The sequence below is a fragment of the Phyllobates terribilis genome, unplaced genomic scaffold (genome assembly GCF_046119375.1).
Source record: "Phyllobates terribilis strain yellow unplaced genomic scaffold, ASM4611937v1 Scaffold_4__5_contigs__length_816908805, whole genome shotgun sequence".
Taxonomy (NCBI): domain Eukaryota; kingdom Metazoa; phylum Chordata; class Amphibia; order Anura; family Dendrobatidae; genus Phyllobates; species Phyllobates terribilis.
Genome location: NW_027362764.1, coordinates 669018197 through 669030722, shown reverse-complemented (window position 1 = coordinate 669030722; position 12526 = coordinate 669018197).

Sequence of the window (12526 nt, the reverse complement as noted above, 5' to 3'; positions counted from 1 at the left end):
TGGGACTGGCAGTAGGATGCCTTGCGGTGGACAGCCGAGCTCGATCCTTATAAAAGCTTTTTAACTGCAGCAGCTTTAGTGGACGCTACTGGAGCTGGAATTACGCGGCTGCTGGCATGAGACTTGCCCTCCAATAGATCCTTGTAAATGGATTTAAAGTGTATTCATTCAAATTAGAGGGACAATTTAAATTAAAAAGCTTAGAGCTGCCTCCACCACAGGGGGGCTCTCTCGACCCACCAGCGGACAGGCACCAGTATTGGGAGAGGGGGGCTGGCCGTCAGGGTTCACCGCGGCTCTGGCACAAACCCGGCGACACGGAGGTGGCACGGGCAGGAGCGGACTGGCCGTCTCGGCTTCTCACTTTTTGGATTTTAGAAGGGCATGACATGCCTATATCTGTGTCTCCCCCTCCTTTTACTCCTCCACCTCTTTTCTTTTCGCATGACTATATGTACTTGTCACTTTTCCATGTGTTAGTTGTGTCTTCTGAGCAGTTTGTCAGCTTTTGGACACCTTTGAAGGTGTTTTCTATGTGTTTCTATGTGTTTTTGTTTGCCTGCCATTGGTTTTAACGGTGTTCAAAGGTGTTCGACGAACAGTTCGACGAACAGTTCGGCGAACACACGGGTGTTCGACGAACCGAACCGAACTCGAACACTACGGGGGTGGCTCAACACTACTTATGAAGTCGACCCTGTAGTCTCTCCTCAGAGACAATAGGGTTGATTATGCAAATCACACTCTGATCAAACTCTGATCAGTTAGATCAGAGTATCAGCATAGTGTGATCCAATTCTCTCGGAATGCGGAGAATATGGAGAAAAAAAAATTCTCCATCTTCTCCATTGTGTGAATCCGTGGAAATCAGACTACACTCAGAGGTTATCCAAATGCAGTCCGATGTTTCCCACGTATGCATTGACTTGCATGGCTGAGTACGTTCCGAATATCAGATCAAACTCGGACATGCAGCAATTTTTTTCCTTGGACAGACTCTGTTCAAGGAAAATATCGGATATATGCACAGTCTCATAAAATAACACTGGTCAAAGTGTGATCTGATATTTTGTCGGATCGCACTTTGACCAAAAATAAAAATACACTTGTCTGCATCTGCCCATATAGTTGTTATAATTTCCCTCGCAAATTCAAGCGAACTGAGAAAATTTGAATCTCAGTAGAATCGGTCATTCACCGGGTATGGCCCTACACATTCTGACACTATCCAGATAGAACTCACAGCACTGTGTAGAGAGAGTATCTGGTGTGACCACCATTTGTAACATATCTCCTTTGCATAAAGTTGATCAGGTTGTTGATTGTGGCCTGTAGAATGTTGGTCCGCTGCTCTTCAATGGCTGTGCGATGTTCTTGCGTGGCAGCATACTCACCGGACATATTACCCATTGAGCATGTTTGGGATGCTCTGGATCGGCATATACGACAGTGTGTTCAAGTTCCTGCCAATATCCAGCAACTTTGCACAGACATTGAGGAGAATCAACACTCTACAGGCCCCAATCAACAACCTGATCAACTCTATGCAAAGTAGATGTGTTGCACTGCGCGGGGCAAATGGTGGTCACACCAGATACTGACTGGTTTTCTGACCCTCCGGACCCTCTCAATACTGTAAAGCTGCACATTTTAGAGTCGCCTTTTATTGTGGCCAGCCTAAGGTGCACCTGTGAAATAATCATGCTGTCTAATCAGCATCTTCATATGCCACACCTATGAGGTGGATGGATTATCTCAGCAGAGGAGAAGTGCTCACTAACACAAATTAGGACAAATTTGTGATAAATATTTGAGAAAAAGGCCTTTGTGTACATAGAAAAAGTCTTAGATCTTTGAGTTAGGCTCATGAAAAATGGGAGCAAAAACAAAAGTGTTGCGTTTATATTTTTGATCAGGATGGAAAGACAGACACACACACACTGGCGGACAGACAGAAAGACACACACTGGCCGACAGACAGAAAAGGGCCCCTGTGCAAGAACAATATAAGGGCCGTTTGCAGTCCAATAGCTCATCATAATTAACAAATCCACAGGGTTTGGAGGAGGAAATGGGCCCCTTACCGCTTGGGCCCTTGTGCGGCTGCACAGGTTACACCAATGATATGTCTGCCCCTGGATAGATTCATTGATAGATTTTTTTCTTCAGCCTCTCAGAAGCCATGCTGTTTTTTTATCTTTAAAAATAAGAAGCAAATTATTTTTACTGTTCTTTTACACTTTGCTCTGTATCATTAGAGCCACAATACAAAATGTTGCATTTTCTCTTAATTTTCCATCTTTCTAAGAGGTGGTAACATTCAGATCAATCATGCAAATGGCAGCAGCTTTCCGCTTGTCTTTCTTCTCTTCATCATATGAATCTCATTGTAACTATTGATTAGTAACATAGCTCTGGTGAAATAATGAATAGCATATTTCAATTGTGTTAGCTCACAAAGCTCTTTTACAATGAGAGACATGAAAAAAAGAATTTAGGCCATAATTTAGTGCAGAATTAATGGCATATAAATATCATGAGAGCCATTGTGCGTACGCCTCAATAAAAAGCCTAGATGTAATGGGTGCGATTAAATCTGCAATAAAATGCTCTTTAATTTCAAATGAATAGACAGACAGACACAGACAAAAAATGAAGACAGAACTCCATCAAGAATTTAGCAAAAACTGTGATTTAATAGCCCATTGGGTCTCAGCAATGTTTCAAGCCTTGAGAAAGGTTCTCCCCCAAACCCCCCTAAACATGCCACCTTTCCTTGCTCAGAAATCAGCGAATCAATGCAGCGCACAGTGCGTGCACTGGGGGAATCAAAAATCTGCAATCAAAACAGAGTGACTGCAGACTTATCATTTTAGACCGGACAACCCCTTTAAGAAATCAACTGCTCACTTAGCTTACAGTACTTCACTAAATGGTTGTTCTTATCAACCTTCAGTAGAGCGCTGCTCCCCTGTTTAGGAGCTTCTTGTTTAGGGCTCGTGCAAGTGACCGTAATAATCAGATGAGTCGGACAAGTCATTTTGACTGATAACACTCATCCCCATTTATTCTACGAGGCAGTGCATATATCAGATTTTTTCCTCTGACCGATTTGATCTGAGGAAAAAATTGCAGCATGCACGAGTTGCCTCTGATAATCGGATGGCACTTGGTTATTCTCATACTTTCTACTTTTAACCATTTGTCATGTTGACAAAATCCCTTTAATATGATAATTTAATTTGATAATTACAACAAATTGTGCAGTGTGTTCTCTTCCAGCTTAAATGAAAGAAATCACGGACAATGGAAAAAAGTACCATATTTTTGTCAACTGTTTAGGATTTTACTTACAATGGGCAATCTTTCTTCTTAGAGCTCATACTCACTTGCGAGAAAAACTGACGAGAGCAATCAGATAAAACATCGGACTGCACTCGGACCAATGTTAATCTATGAGGTACATCTCATATGCAATTTTTTTCTCAGCTGAAATCGGATTAATAAAAAAATCGCAGCTTGCTGTGATTTGCTGCGTATATCGGACGATACAGCACACGGACCATCCGTTTTTCTTGCGTAAAAAATGTACACAAGTATCCAAATTCCATTAAATTGATCAGGACAACCCAGGAAGCTCATTAATTCCAACAAGTGATGTCATGTATAGGAAGTCTCCACACAGTCATGCCTCCATGGAAGCAGAGACAAAAAATGAATGTGAGCAGCCTTATTTCATTAGTGCAGCAGCGGCCCCAGTTATGGGACATGTTGGCTACCAGGATGTGAGCCTGCAAAATGCAGCCTTGTGTGACATAAGTGGGAGTCTGTACCCCAACTTCCATAAGATGTCTAAAAAAGATCAGGAAGGCATAAGTAAGTGTGTTTTTTTTTGCTTTTACTTTGTAACGTACTTGTCTGAATCATTAAAAATCCTAAATATGTTATGTTTTTCCAATGCTGCAGAAACGGTGGAGAAGCTGCCGGGATCAATTTAGGCGGGAGAGACAGATGCACTCCCAGAGTGACCCAACCGTTATGAAGAAGCGGGAGTATCTCTATTTTGAAAAGCTGCAATTTTTGTAACCAGTCATTGATCTGAGACTGTAAGTTTGGAACACTATGCTATTTGTCATGTAAGTAGTCATGTTATATAGCCTTTATTGTTATGGTTTGCTTTTCCACGCAGATCCAAAAAGGGAAAACCTGCGCGTTCGGAGGCTGAGGTGCAGTCCCTTGAAACAAGCAGCACCAGTGTCTCTCAGGACAGCTCCCCCCAGCCACCCATGAGCCGTCCTGATGTCAACCGGCAAAGGAGGGGCCACAAGATCACAAAAAACACCAGCCGCGAGGAGTATGTGATTGAGGCTGGTGAGGAGGGGTTCTGTAGGAGTCTGGCCCAATATTTGAAGAAGGTTCCTTTCCACTTAAGGCTGAGGACCAGGATGGTTATACAAATCTTGATTTCTGCTGCCACCCCCCAAACACGCCAATGGTTCTATTTGATTTGCTGGAAAAGTTGCAGCTTTCTAATGCAAATCAAATACAATCATTGGCATCAACACAAGGCCAGCCAGCCATGCAAGCCACCCTACCTCAGCCTCTTGGGTGCCAGACCCTACAGGCCCAGCCTCGGTACACCCACCTTCCTCTTTCGGCTATGCAACCCCCTCCTTCAAGGCCCCACACATGTTTCTTTCCCCTACAGCCTCCTTCAAGGCCGGCATCATTTTTTGGTTCCCCTTCTTCCTCCTCCATCTCCTGGTTCCTGCTCTCCTCTGCCACCACCTCCTCCTTCTGCTAGTTCCTTCTCTCCCCCGCCACCACCTCCTCCAACTGCTGGTTCCTGCTCTCCCCCACCACCACCTCCTCCAACTGCTGGTTCCTGCTCTCCCCCGCCACTACCTCCTCCAACTTCTGGTTCCTGCTCTCCTCCGCCACCACCGCCTTCATCTTCTGATTCCTGCTGTCCTCCGCCACAACCTCATACAAGTTATGTTGCATTATTTTTACAAAACCCCAAATCCAATGTCAATTCAACATCTCCTTTTCCAAACGATCCATCCTATAAATCTCCTGTGGCAAATGTATGCAAACAATGATGGGAAAGTCCCGTAACACTTGATCTGTCCACTCCAGACCCATCGTTGCTCCCACCCTTAACTCCCCCGCCGTCTGGCCCCCCCATGTGTCAACTCCCATATGTGCCCCCCCACCTTTCCCAACTCCTTTCCCAGGAACCCATTTTTAAACGCCCCCCAAATATCATAATTTATAGGTTTTAGAATGTCCTGTTAGTTTTTATTGTTTTTAACACCTGTTGCATTTGTTTAATCTGTTTTTCAAAAAACAATGCCAAATATATTTCGTTTAATAAAATGTTGTTGTTGTTTAAAAATTCTGCATTGTTTGTATTTATTAAAAGCGACCTTTTTTTTTTAGACCTACAAATAAAGGCTTTGTTTAAAATTAAATAAAAATTTTGCGTGGGGTCCCCAGTAATTTTATAGTCTAGCAGAGGTTAAGTGGACAGCTGGGGCAGATGTTAGAAGCCTGGGAAGGGGGTAATACCCATGGAGATTCCCAGGCTACTAATATCAGCCCCCAACTGAATACAAAGCCTTTACTGACTATTAAAATGGGAGACCCCGAAAAAAATGACATGGTGATCCCATTATTTAAACAGCTAGCAAATGCTAGGCAGACAGCTGGGGGCTGATATTAATAGCCTAGGAAGGGACCATAAATATTATTGGCCCCCTCCGAAGATAAAAACAGGAGCCCTCAGCCACCACAGAAATGTCACATCCATAGGAAGCGCCAATTCTGGCACTTAGCCTCGCTCTGCCACACTGCCCTGTAGTGGTGGCAGGGGGTTATAGGGTTGGGGTTGATGTCAGCTTAAAATGCCAGCTGAAATCAAGTCCAGGTTAGTAATGGAGAGGCATCTACAAGACGCCCCCATTACTAACCCCATAGTGAAAGTGATATGTGCAATAAAGACAACCACACTGTGAAGAAAAAAAATTATTTGAAATAAAGACAGTATTCCTAAAATAATTGAAATTAAACTCTACTTACAGTCACGCCTATTCCATCTGAAGCCAATGTCACCTGCAATAAAAGAAACCTCATCCTTACCTTTCCGACGTGAGGAACATCCATGTCTCCCACAACGGCTCCAGCTCTGCTACATCTAGATGGCAGGCTGGATCGTAGCTGGATGCAACCATCCAGTCTGCCATCCTGCAGAGACACTGAGGAGCGCATGCTCCTTACATATTATGCATATTACAGCGATAATGATCCAGAAATTTGTAGTGAACATGGAAAATATTGGCCTCCATTTACATTTTGTTGCAGTGTGTCAGTGAAGCTATCCACACGAGGTCACTGTGAAGAATAGTAACCTACAGGCCCGCTATTTAAAACTGCAGTTTTCCATCACATGTATCACATATAACTGCAGTCCAAATTCAGCCATTTCTGGCCTTCATTTACATTTTGTTGCAGTGTGTCAGTGAAGCTATTCACACGAGGTCGCAGTGAAGAACAGTATTAGTAAACTACAGGCCTGCTATTTAAAACCGTAGTTGTCCGTCAGACATATCACATATAACTGTGGTTCAAATCTTGCTATTTGTAGTGAACGTGGAAAATATTGTCCTCCATTTAAAATGGCCAAGGCGCCTGGCAAGGGACGAGGAAGTGGGCGTGATGATGATGGTGCATGCAGAGGACGAGGCAGAGGCCGTGGGCAAGCTGAAATTGTGCCACAACAAACACCCACATCTTGTCACTCAACCTTCCTGTCCCAATTCATATGGGACCGCAGAACACCACTATTGAACACAGAGCAGTGTCAAAAGGTTGTTGCTTGGATAGCAGATAATGCTTCCAGTCACTTTGCCACCACCAACACCACTCTGTCTTCCACATGGTCAAGTCTCAGTAGCTGTGAGTCTGTACTGCATATTCCTCACCCTGATCCTCCTTGCTCCCACCATGGCGCGTGCCTGGAGACAAATGATTTCACACTTGGACACTCCGAAGAGCTGTTCACTTTTCCATTTATAGATTCGGGCCTCTTGCCCAGCCAGCTTCAAGTGGTCAAGAGGAGAATGCGTGTAGCGATGCCCAAATATTTGAGCAGCTACACTTACACAAAGGCAATGGTGGGAAAGTGCAATTAATGTCACAAGAGATGGATGAGGATAAGATACAATTGCCAGGAAGTCAGGAGGAGAACCAGGGTATGGAATTGGATGACGAGGTGGTGGATGATATAGTAACTGACCCAACCTGGCAGAGGGACATGTAGAGCGAGGACAGCAGCACACAGGGGGAGGGAGGTGTAGCACCACAACAAGCAGGAAGAAGCAGTATGGTAGCTGCAGACTCAAGGCGGGGAAGGGTTTCCAGTAACACCAACACGACGGAAGTTGCCAGTATAACTGTTAGGTCCTCCTGAGTCTGTTTCTTTTTTAAAGACTATTTAGATAACCCCAAAAAGGCCATTTGCACCACCTGCAAGGCCAACATCAGCAGGAGTAGCATAACTACCAGCCTGACCACAACCAGCATGATCAGGCACATGGCAGCAAAGCACCCAACTAAGTGGGCCGAACCCCACGGTCCAGAAACAGTGTCTGTGGGTGACATCGCTGCTTCTTCCGTTGTTGTGTGTGCACGCCAATCCCCTGTCCATGGTGCATGTGACGATGCCTCCCGCCCTGCACCTGTCATTACACACTCAACTAGCACCATCAGCAAGCACATTCATCTCCTTGTCCCAGCGCAGCATTTAGTTATCACTACCCCAGTCCTTGGAACGAAAGTGCAAATACACAGCCAACGCCCCACAGGCCACACTACTAAATTTACACATTTTATGAATCCTTGTGCTCAAAATGTTGCCTTTTAGGCTTGTGGAGACGGTAGCTTTCCGCAACCTTATGGCGGCGGCCATCCTTCGGTATTTGGTCCCAAGCTGCCACTATTTCTCCCAGTGTGCCCTCAACAATGCAGTTACTTGGAAAGTCCACCTAACCACGGACACGTGGACAAGTGCTTGTGGGCAGGGATAGTACATCTCGCTGACAGCTCACTGGGTTAATATAGTGGAAACCGGGACCTAGTCGGACCTTTGAACGGAACACGTCTTCCCGACGCCGAGGATTGCAGGACCTGGGTCAATCAAGGTTGCCCCCACATTCTACAGCTCCTGCACCTCCGCCTCCTCTTCAGCCTCCATCTCTGAAATTACCACATCAGACAGAAGCTGGAAGCACTGCAGCACTGCCTTGGCCAAACTGCAACAGGCTATGATGAAGCTAAAATGCTAAGGTGAAAAAAGGCACAATGCTGAAGAGTTGTGGACAGCTCTGAAAGAGCAGGCAGATCTGTGGCTGACACCGCTGAACCTACAGCCAGTCATGGTCATGTGTGACAATGGCCAGAACCTGGTGGCAGCTCTGAAGTGAGGCGAGCTCACACACGTACCATGCCTGGCCCATGTGCTTAACCTTAACGAATATGTCATTACTGTGGCCCACCTCTATGTGTCTAAATTGTTATAGGGTTTTTTTCCAAAATTTTGTCAGCCGTTGTATTCACTGCATACCATAAAGTTTAATAGCAGACCCGCTCCTTTCTAATGGAAACATGTCATACTCGTTACTGAGGCCCACCTCTATGTGTTTTTAAATTGTTTTTGGGGTTCTTCCTAAATTTTGAAAGCCATTGCCGTCAATGCATGGGCATTACTACCATAAGAAACCCACTCCTTTATAATGGGAACAATTTTTTTTACTGAGGCCTTCCTCCACGTCTCTTCAAAGGCCCAGCTTTATGTGTCTTTAAATTGTTTTTGGGCTGCATCCAAATTTTTGGCAGCCGTTGCAGTCACTGCATATGCAACAACAGTATTGGAGACCCATTCTTTAATAATGGAAACAAGAAAGCATAGCCGGCTGATTGCCCTCTAACAAAAGTGAGAGCTGACTGCTGGCCCTTTAAGAATAGTATGGGCTGCCTGATGGCCCTATAAAAAAAGTCTATGTGACTTTCAGAGTCCCTCCTTCATAAATGAAACAGGATGGATGTGTCTGATCATGTGTCACATACCATCACATCACCACATGGCAAGATGAGGTAGTAAAATGTTAAAATGACAAAAACGCATCAAAAATGCTACGTGTGAACATAGCTCAAGGTGTGGAGGAGCATTTTTGTTTTCGTATATTTATTTTGCCTGATATACAAGTCATTACCCTGGAAAGGATGTTCCTTAACCTTTTTCCCAGGAAAATACATTTTGGTTTCGTTTTTGTATGTTTTATTGTGAGTCCGTAAAAGTGGCGTAATACTCTGACAACATTGTTCACAGCAGTGACCTGGGAGTCAAAGATGCTTCAAGGGGTCTTCCCCATGCTGTTCACATGTCATTTGAGCACTGTTCCCATCGATTTGGGCAATTTTTAGACCTTCTGCAGACCGCCGGGGGGTGGGCTGCTGGAAAAATGCTTGAGTTTCCCCAAAGACTTACATTGGGTTCGTTGTTCGGACCGAGCACTTGAGCATTCCAATTTGCTAGACTCAAGCAATGAGTACCTGAGCATTTTAGTGCTCGCTCATCACTAAATATGATCCTTGGCAAGCTTTACAGGAAAGGAGGGAGAGCAGAAGCCACTGAAGAATTCTGGAATACTGTGTTTAATTCTGGGCACCACATTTTGAAAAAGACATCGATAAACTTGGGCAAGTTCAGAGAAGAGCTCTCAGGATGGTGAGCGGACTGCTAAATATGTCCTACGAGGAACGGTTAAAGGATCTGGGAATGTATAGCTTGCAAAAAAGAAGGCTAAGAGCCAGTAGCATAGCTACCGGGGGGGAGGGGAAAGGGGGCGGTGGCCTTGGGCCCCGCATTCTGACGGGGCCCACCCGGGGCTATGCTAGTGTAACTGTATCACTCCAGGCAGAGCAGGGAGACTATGTCCCTGCACTGTCCGGCGGACGCTATGGGGCCCTTGAGCAGGAGGGGGGCCCCTGGTGCCAGCATCGGGCCCCCCCACCCGTCACTGCCGCAAGTTTACTGATGAGAGAGGGAGCATGGCTCCCTCTCCCATCAGTCCCCTCTCTGTGACTGACGTCTCTGACATCATCACTTGGCGCCCGGCCCGCTGTGCTGAAGATGTGTGTGGGCCGGGCGCTCTGAGCAGTGAGGGAACCAGGAGGAGAGGTGAGTACTGTTTATTTATTTTTTGCCAGGTGGGGGTGGCATTATATTACAGACTCTGCCTATGGGGAAGGAGGCCATTATACTAAAGACTCTGCCTATGGGGAGGGGGGGAGCATTATACTAAGGACTCTGCCTATGGGGGGGCATTATACTACAGATTCTGCCTATGAGGGGAGCATTTTACTACAGACTCTGCCTATGGGGGTGCATTATACTATATTGAGGACTATCTGGTGCATTATACTATATGTAGGTGTATGTGTGGGAGATAATGTGGGGTCTTTGCACAGTGTGGAGGCCATCATACAGTATGGGAGATAATGTGGGGTCTTTGTATAGTGTGGGGGCCATCATACAGTGTGGGAGATAATGTGGGGTCTTTGTACAATGTGGGGGCCATCATACAGTGTGGGAGATAATGTGGGGTCTTTGTATAGTGTGGGGGGCAATCATACAGTGTGGGGGATAATGTGGGGTCTTTGCACAGTGTGGGTGCCATCATACAGTGTGGGAGATAATGTGTGGTCTTTGCACAGTGTGGGGGCCATCATACAGTGTTGGAGCCATCAGCTTGGGGGCTACTAAGGGGTCAGCAAACTGGGTGGGGGTACTATACAGTGAGGGGGGAATTATATTGTGTATAGGAGAACATCATACTGGTTAGAGGGGAGCTCTACATGGGGTGAGACTCGGGACATTATTAAATCTTAAGTGGGCACTTATTGTTATAGGGGAACTCAGGTTATCGTGACTGTCAAAGGGGCACTATTACTTTCTAGGGGGCACAATGTGGGCACTGTTTTCTAGGACACTTGCACACGGCATTACTATATTTTAGAGGTTTGTTTTACCATCTAGAGTGCACACAGTAGGTGCAGTAATAGGGACACATTTTGTAGCAGCGGCTCAGTATTGAGGTATCAGCAGGATGAGAAGTTTGTGCAGGTTGGGAATAGATGTAGTCAGTGCCTGAAATGTAAGGAGTCAAATGTGTCTTTGTTGTGATCTCTACAGACCTGAAACTCTGAGCCCTGGCTGGAGAAGTTGTCGTGTCGGTCTGGGCCAGATGGAAAAGACAGGAAAAGTGAACAATTTAATCAGAAAGAATGTCAGCTGTAAGGTACTCTATATAACTGTGCTGTGATCTTTTATATGTTCTACAGGACTGGCATCTATCAATATATGTCACCATATGGCGGTAATATCAGTGCTGGTCTTTGTATAGAGATTATTTTTAGTATCAGCGCGGTCATCTGCTGAGGTTCTCCTACATCCACTATTAGGGTGCACCGCCATAGTTGTAATCAGGGTTACCTGGTTAGGGGCTCCCTCAGAAGTTTTGCCCCCCTGAATTAAAACCCTAGCTACGCCTCTGCTAAGAGCAGACTTAATCGCGGTCTACAAATATCTGAAGGGCTGTCACACTGTAGAGGAATCATCCATATTCTCATTTGCACATGTAAACAAGAGAAGCAATGGAATTAAACTGAAAGGGAGGAGATACAGATTAAATATTAGAAAAAACTTTTTGATAGTGAGGATGATCAATAAGTGAAACAGACTGCCATGAGAGGTGGTGAGTTCTTCTTCAATGGAAGTCTTCAAACAGAGGCTGGAAAGAGATCGGTTTGAGATGGTTTAGTGAATCCTGCATTGAGCAGGGGGATAGATACGATGACCCTGGGGGTCCCTTCCAACACTAACATTCTGTGATTCTACCATTTTATAAGTAGTGTAGGCTCTACAGAAGCCAAGTATTCTTATCAACTAATGACTTTTGTCAGACCGGTTGATGCTGGCATTAAAAAGTGCTAGAATACTATTATAATAAATGAATCCATTATATGACTCATTGCTCTCCTACAGTACACTAAGCCTTTATGGTGCCAGTGTTAGCACTTGTAACATTACTGATTGCAAGAGAGGCTCAGAATTGCATATACTAGGGAAAGTGTTTATTGTTGGTTGGGTGATTTGGGGTGTCTGTCCTTGTGAGGTACACTTATATAGTAATGGGCAACCCGCCTGATCTAATACTATAGGCATCAATAGACTGTAAGCCAAACACTGTGCATCACACGTACCTGTGTGACTGGTATCCTATGCAAGCCTCACCTGTGTGCATTTTTTAATACTAAGCAACAACCCCCTCCATGAATTGGTAGGTTTGTGAGTGGTTTCTCCGTCAGTATTTTGCACCTGTGCTGTCCCTGCCTTTATCATGGGGGTCTCCTGTATCCTGCTAGTGCATAGGTAATCTGACTTGTTGGTAAGGCTGTTTCTTTT